The sequence below is a fragment of the Ranitomeya imitator genome, chromosome 2, assembly GCF_032444005.1.
Source record: "Ranitomeya imitator isolate aRanImi1 chromosome 2, aRanImi1.pri, whole genome shotgun sequence".
Taxonomy (NCBI): domain Eukaryota; kingdom Metazoa; phylum Chordata; class Amphibia; order Anura; family Dendrobatidae; genus Ranitomeya; species Ranitomeya imitator.
In genome coordinates this window covers 717929058-717945990 of record NC_091283.1, presented here as the reverse complement: position 1 = coordinate 717945990, position 16933 = coordinate 717929058, and the positions used below count along the sequence as shown (strand labels likewise).

Here is a 16933-nt window from a genome sequence, read left to right as displayed (position 1 = left end):
ACACCTCAGAAGCTCTCCCCTTGTGAGAGGCCTCCAGGCAGCTGAACCCTTCACTAGCTTCACATGGAGATCTCCCGCTGTCCCTAAACTAAATCTCTGAGAGTAGTGGGTATTGTCTAACTTCTTGAGGGGGACGTACTTGGGGATCTCCCCTGGATCAGTGCCATCATACTCTGGTGGGCCTACTTCTTGGTTGAGAAAGGTGCCAGTCGGAGTTGCCTCAGTGATAATCTTTTTATACAGGGGAATAACACAACAGAGAATTATCGATCCAACTACAAGAAGAGCAATCAGTACCAGACAAGCTCATTGAAGAAATCCTTTGAGCTCACCCAACCAACCGGAAAAGAATGATGTGTCTACTCCAGCATTAGTTTTTAATTCTGCTGCTAACCCATTTATCTTTTTAAGGGCTATCATGGTCTTTCCATTTACCCCAGAGTTCTGAGGGATATAGGTACAACATTCCTCTCCCACCATCCCACAGACTCCTCCTTTCTCAGCTAAGATCATATCAAGGGCTAGTCGGTTTTGGAGGGTCATTCTAGTGTTAGGGCCCAATTCCTCAACTATACCCTGGAAAGCATCACAGGTAAAATTGACAAACCTCAGTTCACTGTAATATATGTAATTGATCCCATCAACATTTTTATTAATCTGCACTTGTGGATTAAAGAAGCAAAGCTAGCATAGATCTGTGTTGTGAATTCTGTGGCCAAGCTCCCTCCTGTGGTCGTGAGTGGTACTTCGGCTGGTTCTGTCTATGAGCTTCCTTTGGTGGATGAGAGTGGTACTGCGGCTTCTGAGTTTCCTTCCTCAGGTGATGAGGTTAAGTCGTTAGGTGCTGCTCTATTTAACTCCACCTAGTGCTTTGATCCTGGCCTCCAGTCAATGTTCTAGTATTGGTCTTGCTTTCTCCTGGATCGTTCCTGTGGCCTGTCTATCCTGCATAAGCTAAGTTTTGCTTGTGTTATTTTTTGTTTGCTATTTTTTCTGTCCAGCTTGCTATATTGGTTTTTCTTGCTTGCTGGAAGCTCTGGGATGCAGAGGGAGCACCTCCGTACCGTTAGTCGGTGCGGAGGGTCTTTTTGCCCCCTCTGCGTGGTTGTTTGTAGGGTTTTGTGTTGACCGCAAAGCAATCTTTCCTATCTTCGGTCTGTTCAGTAAGTTGGGCCTCACTTTGCTAAATCTATTTCATCTCTGCGTTTGTATTTTCATCTCAACTCACAGTCATTATATGTGGGGGGCTGCCTTTTCCTTTGGGGTATTTCTCTGAGGCAAGCTAGGCTTATTTTTCTTTCTTAGGGCCAGCTAGTTTCTCAGGCTGTGCTCGAGGCGCATAGGTCTGGTCAGGAGCGCTCCACGGCTACCTCTAGTGTGGTTGGATAGGATTAGGGATTGCGGTCAGCAGAGTTCCCACGTCTCAGAGCTCGTCCTATGTTTTTGGTAATTGTCAGGTCACTTTGTGTGCTCTGAACTTCAAGGTCCATTGTGGTTCTGAATTACCTGTTCATAACAGTAATGGAGGCCCAAAGTACTAATGCTTCTCAATAGAGGGAAAAGAGAAGTTCTGAGACCATTTTTTTTTCTTTGCACTGTGTTCTGTCTTTCTTTTCCCCTTTACATCAGGGTGGTTCAGAACACAGGTGTGGACATGGACTGTTGTGAATTCTGTGGCTGAATTCACTCCTGTGGTCACAAGTGGTACTGCAGCTTCTGAGCTTCCTCCCTCAGGTGTTCTGGTGAGCTCGTTAACTGCTTCATTACTTAACTCCGCCTGATGCTGCTATCCTTGCTCCTTGTCAATGTTTCAGTGTTGGATCTGAGCTTCTCCTGATTGTTCCTGTGACCTGTTGCTCTGTATAGCTAAGTGCTTTTTGCTTTTTTGTTGCTTTTTTTCTGTCCAGCTTGTCTTTTGTTTTGCTGGAAGCTCTGAGACGCAAAGGGTGTACCGCCGTGCCGTTAGTTCGGCACGGTGGGTTTTTTTGCCCCCTTTGCGTGGTTTTGCTTTAGGGTTTTTTGTAGACTGCAAAGTTCGCTTTACTGTCCTCGCTCTGTCCTAGAATATCGGGCCCCACTTTGCTGAATCTATTTCATCCCTACGTTTTGTCTTTTCATCTTACTCACAGTCATTATATGTGGGGGGCTGCCTTTTCCTTTGGGGAATTTCTCTGGGGCAAGTCAGGCCTATTTTTCTATCTTCAGGCTAGCTAGTTTCTTAGGCTGTGCCGAGTTGCCTAGGTAGTTGTTAGGCGCAATCCACAGCCGCTTTTAGTTGTGTTTAGGATAGGATCAGGTGTGCAGTCTACAGAGTTTCCACGTCTCAGAGCTCGTTCTTGTATTTTTGGGTATTTGTCAGATCACTGTGTGCGCTCTGATCGCTAAGCACACTGTGTTTCTGGATTGCCTTCATAACACCTGTCATTAGCAAACAGAACAGTACAAGGAGCCAAACTAATTATTCTCAATAGAGGGAAAGAAAAAGTTCTGACATATTTTTTTTTTTTTTTTTTTCTGCTCTGTGTTCACTTTTTTTTTTTCCCCTAGACATTTGGGTATTCTGGACACGGGTGTGGACATGGATATTCAGGGTCTGTGCTCTTCAATGGATAATCTCGTTATAAATGTACAAAAAATTCAAGATACTATTGATCAGAAATCTATGTTAGAACCAAGAATTCCTATTCCTGATTTGTTTTTTGGAGATAGAACTAAGTTTCTAAGTTTCAAAAATAATTGTAAGCTATTTCTGGCCTTGAAACCTCATTCTTCTGGTAATCCTATTCAACAGGTTTTGATTATTATTTCTTTTTTGCGCGGCGACCCTCAAGACTGGGCATTTTCTCTTGCGCCAGGAGACCCTGCATTGAGTAGTGTCGATGCGTTTTTCCTGGCGCTCGGATTGCTGTACGATGAGCCTAATTCAGTGGATCAGGCTGAGAAAAATTTGCTGGCTTTGTGCCAGGGTCAGGATGATATAGAAGTATATTGTCAGAAATTTAGGAAATGGTCAGTACTCACTCAGTGGAATGAATCTGCGCTGGCAGCTTTGTTCAAAAAGGGTCTCTCTGAGGCTCTTAAGGATGTCATGGTGGGATTTCCTATGCCTGCTGGTTTGAATGAGTCTTTGTCTTTGGCCATTCAGATCGGTCGACGCTTGCGCGAGCGTAAATCTGTGCACGATTTGGCGGTACTGCCTGAGGTTAAACCTGAGCCTATGCAGTGCGATAGGACTATGACTAGAGTTGAACGGCAGGAATACAGACGTCTGAATGGTCTGTGTTTCTACTGTGGTGATTCCACTCATGCTATTTCTGATTGTCCTAAGCGCACTAAGCGGTCCGCTAGGTCTGCCGTCATTGGTACTGTACAGTCCAAATTCCTTCTGTCCATTACCTTGATATGCTCTTTGTCGTCGTTTTCTGTCATGGCGTTTGTGGATTCGGGCGCTGCCCTGAATCTGATGGATTTGGATTATGCTAAACGTTGTGGGTTTTTCTTGGAGCCTTTGCGGTGTCCTATTCCATTGAGAGGAATTGATGCTACACCTTTGGCCAAGAATAAACCTCAATACTGGGCCCAGCTGACCATGTGCATGGCTCCTGCACATCAGGAAGTTATTCGCTTTCTGGTGTTGCATAATCTGCATGATGTGGTCGTGTTGGGGTTGCCATGGCTACAAACCCATAATCCAGTATTGGATTGGAATTCCATGTCGGTATCCAGCTGGGGTTGTCAGGGGGTACATGGTGATGTTCCATTTTTGTCGATTTCGTCATCCACCCCTTCTGAGGTTCCAGAGTTCTTGTCTGATTATCAGGATGTATTTGAAGAGCCCAAGTCCGATGCTCTACCTCCGCATAGGGATTGTGATTGTGCTATCAATTTGATTCCTGGTAGTAAATTCCCTAAAGGTCGATTATTTAATTTATCCGTGCCCGAACACGCCGCTATGCGCAGTTATGTGAAGGAATCCCTGGAGAAGGGACATATTCGCCCATCGTCATCACCACTGGGAGCAGGGTTCTTCTTTGTAGCCAAGAAGGATGGTTCGCTGAGACCGTGTATTGATTACCGCCTTCTTAATAAGATCACTGTTAAATTTCAGTATCCCTTGCCATTGTTATCTGACTTGTTTGCTCGGATTAAGGGGGCTAGTTGGTTCACTAAGATAGATCTTCGTGGTGCGTATAATCTGGTGAGAATCAGGCAAGAAGATGAATGGAAAACTGCATTCAATACGCCCGAGGGTCATTTTGAGTATCTAGTGATGCCGTTCGGACTTGCCAATGCTCCATCTGTGTTTCAGTCTTTTATGCATGACATCTTCCGTGAGTATCTGGATAAATTCCTGATTGTTTACTTGGATGACATTTTGATCTTCTCAGATGATTGGGAGTCTCATGTGAAGCAGGTCAGAATGGTTTTTCAGGTCCTGCGTGCTAACTCTTTGTTTGTGAAGGGATCAAAGTGTCTCTTCGGTGTGCAGAAAGTTTCATTTTTGGGGTTCATCTTTACCCCTTCTACTATCGAGATGGATCCAGTTAAGGTCCAAGCCATCCAGGATTGGATTCAGCCGACATCTCTGAAAAGTCTGCAAAAGTTCCTGGGCTTTGCTAATTTTTATCGTCGCTTCATCTGTAATTTTTCTAGCATTGCCAAACCATTGACCGATTTGACCAAGAAGGGTGCTGATTTGGTTAATTGGTCTTCTGCTGCTGTGGAAGCTTTTCAGGAGTTGAAGCGTCGTTTTTGTTCTGCCCCTGTGTTGTGTCAGCCAGATGTTTCTCTTCCATTCCAGGTCGAGGTTGATGCTTCTGAGATTGGAGCAGGGGCGGTTTTGTCACAGAGAGGTTCTGATTGCTCAGTAATGAAACCATGTGCTTTCTTTTCCAGGAAGTTTTCGCCCGCTGAGCGTAATTATGATGTGGGCAATCGAGAGTTGCTGGCCATGAAGTGGGCATTCGAGGAGTGGCGTCATTGGCTTGAAGGAGCTAAGCATCGCGTGGTGGTATTGACTGATCATAAGAACTTGACTTATCTCGAGTCTGCCAAGCGCTTGAATCCTAGACAGGCCCGTTGGTCGTTATTTTTTGCCCGCTTTGACTTTGTGATTTCGTACCTTCCGGGCTCTAAAAATGTGAAGGCGGATGCTCTGTCTAGGAGTTTTGTGCCCGACTCTCCGGGTTTATCTGAGCCAGCGGGTATCCTCAAGGAAGGAGTCATTGTGTCTGCCATCTCCCCTGATTTGCGGCGGGTGCTGCAAAAATTTCAGGCGAATAAACCTGATCGTTGTCCAGCAGAGAAACTGTTCGTCCCTGATAGGTGGACTAATAAACTTATCTCTGAACTTCATTGTTCGGTGTTGGCTGGTCATCCTGGAATCTTTGGTACCAGAGAGTTAGTGGCTAGATCCTTCTGGTGGCCATCTCTGTCACGGGATGTACGTACTTTTGTGCAGTCCTGTGGGATTTGTGCTAGGGCTAAGCCCTGCTGTTCTCGTGCCAGTGGGTTGCTTTTGCCCTTGCCGGTCCCAAAGAGGCCTTGGACACATATTTCGATGGATTTCATTTCTGACCTTCCCGTTTCTCAAAAGATGTCAGTCATTTGGGTGGTCTGTGATCGCTTTTCTAAAATGGTCCATCTGGTGCCCTTGGCTAAATTGCCTTCCTCCTCTGATTTGGTACCTTTGTTCTTTCAGCATGTGGTTTGGTTGCATGGCATTCCTGAGAATATTGTTTCTGACAGAGGTTCCCAGTTTGTTTCAAGGTTTTGGCGAGCCTTTTGTGGTAGGATGGGCATTGACCTATCCTTTTCCTCGGCTTTCCATCCTCAGACTAATGGCCAGACCGAACGAACCAATCAGACCTTGGAAACATATCTGAGATGTTTTGTTTCTGCAGACCAGGATGATTGGGTGTCCTTTTTGCCGTTGGCTGAGTTCGCCCTTAATAATCGGGCCAGCTCGGCTACCTTGGTTTCTCCATTTTTTTGCAATTCTGGGTTCCATCCTCGTTTCTCTTCAGGACAGGTTGAGTCTTCGGACTGTCCTGGTGTGGATTCTGTGGTGGATAGGTTGCAGCAGATCTGGACTCAGGTAGTGGACAATTTGATCTTGTCCCAGGAGAAAGCTCAACTTTTCGCTAATCGCAGACGCCGTGTGGGTCCCCGACTTCGTGTTGGGGATCTGGTTTGGTTATCTTCTCGTCATATTCCTATGAAGGTTTCCTCTCCTAAATTTAAACCTCGTTTTATTGGTCCGTATAGGATTTCTGAGGTTCTCAATCCTGTGTCTTTTCGTTTGACCCTCCCAGACTCCTTTTCCATACATAATGTATTCCATAGGTCGTTGTTGCGGAGATACGTGGCACCTATGGTTCCATCTGTTGAGCCTCCTGCCCCGGTTTTGGTGGAGGGGGAATTGGAGTATATTGTGGAGAAGATTTTGGATTCTCGTGTTTCTAGACGGAAACTCCAGTATCTGGTTAAATTGAAGGGTTATGCTCAGGAAGATAATTCCTGGGTTTTTGCCTCTGATGTTCATGCTTCCGATCTTGTTCGTGCCTTTCATGCGGCTCATCCTGGTCGGCCTGGGGGCTCTGGTGAGGGTTCGGTGACCCCTCCTCAAGGGGGGGTACTGTTGTGAATTCTGTGGCTGAATTCACTCCTGTGGTCACAAGTGGTACTGCAGCTTCTGAGCTTCCTCCCTCAGGTGTTCTGGTGAGCTCGTTAACTGCTTCATTACTTAACTCCGCCTGATGCTGCTATCCTTGCTCCTTGTCAATGTTTCAGTGTTGGATCTGAGCTTCTCCTGATTGTTCCTGTGACCTGCTGCTCTGTATAGCTAAGTGCTTTTTGCTTTTTTGTTGCTTTTTTTCTGTCCAGCTTGTCTTTTGTTTTGCTGGAAGCTCTGAGACGCAAAGGGTGTACCGCCGTGCCGTTAGTTCGGCACGGTGGGTTTTTTTGCCCCCTTTGCGTGGTTTTGCTTTAGGGTTTTTTGTAGACTGCAAAGTTCACTTTACTGTCCTCGCTCTGTCCTAGAATATCGGGCCCCACTTTGCTGAATCTATTTCATCCCTACGTTTTGTCTTTTCATCTTACTCACAGTCATTATATGTGGGGGGCTGCCTTTTCCTTTGGGGAATTTCTCTGGGGCAAGTCAGGCCTATTTTTCTATCTTCAGGCTAGCTAGTTTCTTAGGCTGTGCCGAGTTGCCTAGGTAGTTGTTAGGCGCAATCCACAGCCGCTTTTAGTTGTGTTTAGGATAGGATCAGGTGTGCAGTCTACAGAGTTTCCACGTCTCAGAGCTCGTTCTTGTATTTTTGGGTATTTGTCAGATCACTGTGTGCGCTCTGATCGCTAAGCACACTGTGTTTCTGGATTGCCTTCATAACACCTGTCATTAGCAAACAGAACAATGGACATTCAGGGTCTGTTCTCTTTGATGGATAATCTCGCTATAAATGTACAGAACATTCAAGATTTAGTGGTTCAGAATCCTATGTTAGAACCAAAAATTCCTATTCCTGAGTTATTTTCTGGAGATAGAGCTAAGTTTTTGAATTTTAAAAATAATTGTAAACTATTTCTGGCTTTGAAACCCCGCTCCTCTGGTGACCCAGTTCAACAAGTTAGGATCATTATTTCTTTATTACGTGGCGACCCTCAAGACTGGGCATTTTCCCTTGCACCAGGAGATCCTGCATTATGTAATATTGATGCGTTTTTCCTGGCGCTCGGATTGCTGTATGAAGAACCTAATTCAGTGGATCAGGCAGAGAAAAATTTGCTGGCTCTGTGTCAGGGTCAGCATGAGATAGAGATTTATTGTCAGAAGTTTAGAAAGTGGTCCGAGCTCACTCAATGGAATGAATGTGCGCTGGCAGCTATTTTCAGTAGGGTTGAGCGACCTTGACCTTTTTAGAGTCGAGTCGTGTTTCGCGAAACCCGACTATCTTAGAAGTCGAGTCGAGTGGAATCGGCCGATTATCGCGAAAAGTCGGGTATCGCCCGAAAAATGAAACCCAATGCAAGTCAATGGGGGAGCATAGTCGGCAGTGAGTGGAGGCCAGGAAAACACCTACACTGCCCATTTTAATGGCAAAAACATCCATTCTTTTTACTGAAGCTTGTCAATCGTAATTTAGCTTATAATAATTGGAAGGCATTTGAAATTGGGGGTCATTTGGCTAAAGTTGTGGGGGGTAGGGCTGGTTCAAGTAATTAGTGGGCCCAGGAAATCTGGAACGCGTCACGGCAGTGGAGCAGGGAGAGGAAAGTATTTCAACTTTGCAAGTGCTGTGATCCTGAGCAAGCAGGGGGGGCCCACTCGTTGGCACTGGCACAGGGCCCCTCAAAGTACAGCGGTGTGTTTGCACGGCGGGGGCGCCTCCCACCGGCAGCAACACTTTTGCGTACTATGAGAGGTCCTGTGCCAGTGACGTCGCCAACTAGTATTCCTCCCCCCACCTGATGAAGGAAACTGCACTTTCATCTGCACCTTCCTCTTTGTCCCCGTGTAAGGTGGTATGGTATGCGGGAAGAGGAACCTGACTTTAAGCAGGGTCACAATCTTGCTGTGTAGCGTACACGGGGAATTTAGCGTTATGGGTCAATGTACCAGCAGACTCATCTATCACTGGCTGGGCAATGGGCAGGATGAGGAGGAAACACAGATATAGGCCCAAAGAATAAAGTGGGCTAAATGCAGTTCAAAATTGGTAACACAGGACTAACCAGGGGGCATTGCAGTGGAGGACAACTGGAATGAGAGGCTGACACAGAGAGTAGGCCCAAATCAGTAAGTAGTCGAAATGCAGTTCAAAATTGGCAACCGTAGTAAACAGGCGGCACAGCTTTGTTCAGTAGAGGAGAACAGCAAGGAGTGGCAGACACCGATAGTAGGCCCCAACCCAACTAGTAGGCCAAATGCAGTCTAACATTAACAACTACTTAATGAGAGCCTGAAAATGGAATTTCAGGACAGGAAACCAGGAGAACAGCAAGGAGTGACAGACACCGATAGTAGGCCCCAACCCAACTAGTACGCCAAATGCAGTTGTTCCATTTAACCACAATTTAATGAGAGCCTGAACATAGAAGCTCAGGAAAGGCAACCTGGAGAACACCTTGTAGTGTAACACACCATCTCTCTACACCCCATACCCAATTTGTAGGCCTAATGCAGTGTAGTTTCCAACAACTACTAAACGAGAGCAGGAAGATCGAAGCAATGGCGAGGAAACCTGGGGAACACCTTGGAGTGGAACACACCATCTCTCTACACCCCATACCCAATTTGTAGGCCTAATGCACTGTAGTTTCCAACAACTACTAAACGAGAGCATTAAGATTGCAGCAATGGCGAGGAAACCTGGGGAACACCTTGGAGTGGAACACACCATCTCTCTACACCCCATACCAAATTTGTAGGCCTAATGCACTGTAGTTTCCAACAACTACTAAACGACAGTCGGAAGACCGAAGCAATGTGGATGAAACCTGGGGAACACCTTGGAGTGTAACACACCATCTCTCTACACCCCATACCCAATTTGTAGGCCTAATGCAGCGTAGTTTCCAACAACTACTAAACGAGAGCATTAAGATCGAAGCAATGGCGAGGTAACCTGGGGAACACCTTGGAGTGTAACACACCGTCTCTCTACACCCCATACCCAATTTGTAGGCCTAATGCAGTGTAGTTTCCAACAACTACTAAACGAGAGTCGGAAGACCGAAGCAATGTGGATGAAACCTGGGTAACATCTTGGAGTGTAACACACCATCTCTCTACACCCCATACCCAATTTGTAGGCCTAATGCACTGTAGTTTCCAACAACTACTAAACGAGAGCAGGAAGATCGCAGCAATGGCGAGGAAACCTGGGGAACACCTTGGAGTGGAACACACCATCTCTCTACACCCCATACCCAATTTGTAGTCCTAATGCACTGTAGTTTCCAACAACTACTAAACGTGAGTCGGAAGACCGAAGCAATGTGGATGAAACCTGGGGAACACCTTGGAGTGTAACACACCATCTCTCTACACCCCATACCCAATTTGTAGGCCTAATGCAGCGTAGTTTCCAACAACTACTAAACGAGAGCATTAAGATCGAAGCAATGGCGAGGTAACCTGGGGAACACCTTGGAGTGTAACACACCGTCTCTCTACACCCCATACCCAATTTGTAGGCCTAATGCAGTGTAGTTTCCAACAACTACTAAACGAGAGTCGGAAGACCGAAGCAATGTGGATGAAACCTGGGTAACATCTTGGAGTGTAACACACCATCTCTCTACACCCCATACCCAATTTGTAGGCCTAATGCACTGTAGTTTCCAACAACTACTAAACGAGAGCAGGAAGATCGCAGCAATGGCGAGGAAACCTGGGGAACACCTTGGAGTGGAACACACCATCTCTCTACACCCCATACCCAATTTGTAGTCCTAATGCACTGTAGTTTCCAACAACTACTAAACGAGAGTCGGAAGACCGAAGCAATGTGGATGAAACCTGGGGAACACCTTGGAGTGTAACACACCATCTCTCTACACCCCATACCCAATTTGTAGGCCTAATGCAGCGTAGTTTCCAACAACTACTAAACGAGAGCATTAAGATCGAAGCAATGGCGAGGAAACCTGGGGAACACCTTGGAGTGGAACACACCGTCTCTACACCCCATACCCAATTTGTAGGCCTAATGCACTGTAGTTTCCAACAACTACTAAACGAGAGCATTAAGATTGCAGCAATGGCGAGGAAACCTGGGGAACACCTTGGAGTGGAACACACCATCTCTACACCCCAGACCCAACTTGTAGGCCGAATGCAGTGTTGTTTTCAACAACTACTTAAGAAGAGCCTGAAGATCAAAGCTCAGAAAAGGCAACCCGGGGAACACCTTGGAGCGGCAGACACTGGTAGTAGGCTGTAAACCCCAAATTTTGGTCAATGGAGTTTATGAAATGTTCCAGGGGTACACAGGCAGCATTGGTGTGGTAAGCGGAGGACAATTTATATTTGGGACTGCAGACAGACTTTGTAGGCTGTCCCCTGTGGACCATGCATCCACAACATTAACCCAGTGCGCCGTAATGGACATCTAACCTTTCGTGGACATGCCTACTGGTCCATGCATCTGTTGTCAGGTGCACCTTTCTACTATTAGATAGCCAGAGAGCATGGACAATGCAGATTTTTACATGATGCTGTAGTGCTGGGATGGCTTTTCTCGCAAAAGAAGTGACGACTGGGTAGCTCTTACCGTGGTACAGCGTAGTCCATCTGGGCTTTATAATTGTAAAATAGAGAATAAAAATTGGCTGTATGCACTTTAAAATAGGTTACAGGGGTACACGGGCGGCAGTGGTCTGGTCAGTGTAGTTGTAGTAGAAAGAAGGGACCGCAGACAGGCTTCGAAGGCCTAACATAACAAATTGGACAGGCTGTAGGCACTTTTACATTGGTTCCAGGGGTACACGGGCAGCAGTACAATGGTCAGTGGAGGCCAAGTGGAAGGAGGGGCCGCAGACAGGCTTCGAAGGCCTAACATAAAAAAATTGGGCTGTTGGCAATTTACAATTGGTTCCAGGGGTACACGGGCAGCAGTACAATGGTCAGTGGAGGCCTAGTGGAAGGAGGGACCGCAGACAGGCTTCGAAGGCCTAACATAACAAAAATAGGGGTGCAGGCAATTTAACATTGGTTCCAGGGGTACACGGGCAGCAGTGGTCTGGTCAGTGTAGTAGTAGTAGAAAGAAGGGACTGCAGACAGGCTTCGAAGGCCTAACATAACAAAATTGGGATGTTGGCAATTTAAAATTGGTTCCAGGGGTACACGGGCAGCAATACAATGGTCAGTGGAGGCCTAGTGGAAGGAGGGACCGCAGACAGGCTTCGAAGGCCTAACATAACAAAAATAGGGGTGCAGGCAATTTAACATTGGTTCCAGGGGTACACGGGCAGCAGTGGTCTGGTCAGTGTAGTAGTAGTAGAAAGAAGGGACTGCAGACAGGCTTCGAAGGCCTAACATAACAAAATTGGGCTGTTGGCAATTTAAAATTGGTTCCAGGGGTACACGGGCAGCAGTACAATGGTCAGTGGAAGGAGCGACCGCAGACAGGCTTCGAAGGCGTAACATAACAAAAATGTCAATACAATGGTATTGTCAGTGCCAGGCATTGAAGGATGTCAGCGCATAGACTAAACATTGGTGGAGCTGTGAGAGATAATTTTGCAAGTGGTAGAGCACTGTTTGAGCTGGGGGGGGGGAACTGTCTTGAGGCCGGCGGTACAGGCCCAGGGCCCCTCATATTACAACGGTGTGTCTGACGTTGGGTGCACACCACCACCGCCAGAGACACTTTATTGTACTATGAGGGACCCAGTGGCAGTGCCGTCGACCAAAAGCGGGCACACCCACCTCTTCAGAAAAAAAACAGCACTCTCACGGGTGCTGGCGCCAAGTGGCGATACCACGGCCCCGTGTGGGGAGTTTGGCCATTTAGGGAGGTGTAAACATGTCGTATGCTGGACAATCAGGTGCAGCAAATTACGATATTGGAAAAGTCATTCATAATAGTCCACAGGCAAGACCTTTTCATAGGAAAGCTAGGTGTCAGCCGGGCAAGGTGGGGCAAAAGATTTCGAAATCCAGTTGTGGTTCATTTTAATGAAGGTTAGATCATCTACATTTTGGGTAGCCAGACGAGTCCTTTTTTCTGTTAGTATTGAACCTGCAGCACTGAATACTCTTTCTGATAGGACACTAGCTGCCGGGCAAGCAAGCTCCTGCAATGCATATTCTGCCAATTCTGGCCAGGTGTCTAATTTGGATGCCCAGTAATCAAATGGGAATGACGGTTGAGGGAGAACGTCGATAAGGGATGAAAAATAGTTTGTAACCATACTGGACAAATGTTGTCTCCTGTCACTTTGAATTGATGCTGCAGTACCTGTCCTGTCTGCGGTCATAGCAAAATCACTCCACAACCTGGTCAGAAAACCCCTCTGGCCAACGCCACTTCTGATTTCTGCCCCTCTAACACCTCTGGTCTGCTGGCCCCTGCAGCTCGTGTGAGAACGATCACGGGCGCTGTGTGCAGGGAATGCCAGAAGCAAACGGTCAACAAGAGTTGATTGTTTGGTTGCTAATATTAGTTCCAAGTTCTCATGTGGCATTATATTTTGCAATTTGCCTTTATAGCGAGGATCAAGGAGGCAGGCCAACCAGTAATCGTCATCGTTCATCATTTTAGTAATGCGTGTGTCCCTTTTGAGGATACGTAAGGCATAATCCGCCATGTGGGCCAAAGTTCCAGTTCTCAAATCTGCGGTTGTGCTTGGTTGAGGGGCAGTTTCAGGCAAATCCACGTCACTTGTGTCCCTCAAAAAACCAGTACCCGGCCTTGCCGCGCCAACAATTTCCAGTGGCCCCGGAAAAGCTTCCTCATTAAAAATATAATCATCCCCATCATCCTCCTCGTCCTCCTCCTCCTCTTCGCCCTCAACCTCGTCCTGTACACTGCCCTGGCCAGACAATGGCTGACTGTCATCAAGGCTTTCCTCTTCCTCAGCTGCAGACGCCTGATCCTTTATGTGCGTCAAACTTTGCATCAGCAGACGCATTAGGGGGATGCTCATGCTTATTATGGCGTTGTCTGCACTAACCAGCCGTGTGCATTCCTCAAAACACTGAAGGACTTGACACATGTCTTGAATCTTCGACCACTGCACACCTGACAACTCCATGTCTGCCATCCTACTGCCTGCCCGTGTATGTGTATCCTCCCACAAAAACATAACAGCCCGCCTCTGTTCGCACAGTCTCTGAAGCATGTGCAGTGTTGAGTTCCACCTTGTTGCAACGTCTATGATTAGGCGATGCTGGGGAAGGTTCAAAGAACGCTGATAGGTCTGCATACGGCTGGAGTGTACGGGCGAACGGCGGATATGTGAGCAAAGTCCACGCACTTTGAGGAGCAGGTCGGATAACCCCGGATAACTTTTCAGGAAGCACTGCACCACCAGGTTTAAGGTGTGAGCCAGGCAAGGAATGTGTTTCAGTTGGGAAAGGGAGATGGCAGCCATGAAATTCCTTCCGCTATCACTCACTACCTTGCCTGCCTCAAGATCTACAGTGCCCAACCACGACTGTGTTTCTTTCTGCAAGAACTCGGACAGAACTTCTGCGGTGTGTCTGTTGTCGCCCAAACACTTCATAGCCAATACAGCCTGCTGACGTTTGCCAGTAGCTGCCCCATAATGGGAGACCTGGTGTGCAACAGTGGCAGCTGCGGATGGAGTGGTTGTGCGACTGCGGTCTGTGGACGAGCTCTCGCTTCTGCAGGAGGACGAGGAGGAGGAGGAGGGGGTGCGAACGGCTACAGCCAACTGTTTCCTAGACCGTGGGCTAGGCAGAACTGTCCCAAAATTGCTGTCCCCTGTGGACCCTGCATCCACAACATTCACCCAGTGTGCCGTGATGGACACGTAACGTCCCTGGCCATGCCTACTGGTCCATGCATCTGTTGTCAGGTGCACCTTTGTGCTCACAGATTGCCTGAGTGCATGGTCGATGCGCTCTTTAACATGCTGGTGGAGGGCCGGGATGGCTTTTCTGGAAAAAAGTGTCGACTAGGTAGCTCGTAGCGTGGTACAGCGTAGTCCATCAGGGCTTTGAAAGCTTTGCTTTCAACTAACCAGTAGGGCATCATCTCTAACGAGATTAGTCTAGCTATGTGGGCGTTCAAACCCTGTGTACGCGGATGCGAGGCTAAGTACTTCCTTTTTCTAACCATAGTCTCATGTAGGGTGAGCTGGACTGGAGAGCTGGAGATCGTGGAACTAGCGGGGGTGCCGGTGGACATGGCAGACTGAGAGACGGTGGGAGATGGTATTGTTGCCGCCGGTGCCCTAGATGCAGTGTTTCCTACTACGAAACTGGTGATTCCCTGACCCTGACTGCTTTGGCCTGGCAAAGAAACCTGCACAGATACTGCAGGTGGTGCGGAAAATGGTGGCCCTACACTGCCGGAAGGGATGTTGCGTTGATGACTAGCTTCATTGGCCGAGGGTGCTACAACCTTAAGGGACGTTTGGTAGTTAGTCCAAGCTTGCAAATGCATGGTGGTTAAATGTCTATGCATGCAACTTGTATTGAGACTTTTCAGATTCTGCCCTCTGCTTAAGATAGTTGAACATTTTTGACAGATGACTTTGCGCTGATCAATTGGATGTTGTTTAAAAAAATGCCAGACTGCACTCTTTCTAGCATCGGATACCTTTTCAGGCATTGCAGACTGAGCTTTAACCGGATGGCCACGCTGTCCTCCAACAGGTTTTGGCTTTGCCACGCGTTTTGGGCAAGATACGGGCCCGGCAGATGGAACCTGTTGCGATGTTGATGCCTGCTGCGGCCCCTCCTCCTCCGCTTCAGAACTGCTGCCGCCTGCACCCTGTTCCCCCAATGGCTGCCAATCGGGGTCAAGAACTGGGTCATCTATTACCTCTTCTTGTAGCTCGTGTGGAACTTCGTCTGTGTCACTGTGTCGGTCGGTGGTATAGCGTTCGTGATGGGGCAACATAGTCTCATCAGGGTCTGATTCTTGATCATTACCCTGCGAGGGCAATGTTGTGGTCTGAGTCAAAGGACCAGCATAGTAGTCTGGCTGTGGCTGTGCATCAGTGCACTCCATGTCAGATTCAACTTGTAATGGGCATGGACTGTTAACTGCTTCACTTTCTAAGCCAGGGACGGTATGTGTAAAGAGCTCCATGGAGTAACCCGTTGTGTCGCCTGCTGCATTCTTCTCTGTTGTTGTTTTTGCTGAAGAGGACAAGGAAGCGACTTGTCCCTGACCGTGAACATCCACTAACGACGCGCTGCTTTTACATTTACCAGTTTCACGAGAGGAGGCAAAAGAGCTAGAGGCTGAGTCAGCAAGATAAGCCAAACTTGCTCTTGCTGCTCCGGCTTTAAAAGCGGTTTTCCTACTCCCAGAAAAGGGAGCGTTCGAGGCCTTGTGTAGCCAGACGACGAACCTGGCTCCACAGCTCCAGACTTAGGTGCAATATTTTTTTTCCCACGACCACCTGATGCTTCACCACTACCACTACCCTCATTACCAGCTGACAATGAACGCCCCCGGCCACGACCTCTTCCACCAGACTTCCTCATTGTTTTAAAAACGTAACCAAACTAACGGTATTTGTTGCTGTCAAACAACTTACACGGTGAGCTATAACTTCAGTATGATTTAGCTACCCCTTTACAGGTGGGTGAGACCACAACGAAAATCAGGCACAATGTTACACACTCTGTTTTTGGTGGCACCAAATGAGAGAGATGCCACACACGCAGGACTGTCACTGAAGCACAAATGTAAATATTAATCTCCCACTGTTTTTTTTTATTTATTTATTTTTTTTCAGGGAGACTTTAGAAACAAAATAAAATAAAATGATTTTTTCAGGAAGAATTTAGAAACCAAATAAAATAAAATGATTTCTTCAGGGAGAATTTAGAAAACAAATAAAACAAAAAATAGGCTTTCTATGGCCCACTGAGTGAGAGATGACGCGCACAGGAGTCAGGAGTGGCACACAAGCCCAGAGGCCAATATTTTTCTCCCAATGATTGATGTAGTGATTTTTTCAGGTTGATTTTGGAACCCAAATCAAGCTACAAAAATAATAGGCTTTCTATGGCCCACAATTGGAGAGAGAGAGAGAGATGGCACACCCAGGAGTCAAGACTGGCACACAAGCAGAAAGGGCAATATTAATCTCCCACTGATTTCTTTTTTTTTTTTCAGGGAGACTTTAGAAAAAAATAATAATAAAAAAAAATGATTTTTTCAGGAAGAATTTAGAAACCAAATAAAATAAAATGATTTTTTTAGGGAGAATTTAGAAAAC

At 47.0% G+C, this 16933-nt stretch overlaps 1 protein-coding gene across 1 annotated transcript in view; it reads left to right on the top strand.

Moving 5' to 3' along the window:
* The window catches only part of GPRIN2 (G protein regulated inducer of neurite outgrowth 2), a 143940-nt gene that overhangs the window by 78357 nt on the left and 48650 nt on the right, over positions 1–16933 (top strand). The gene's annotated exons all lie outside the window — the stretch shown is intronic.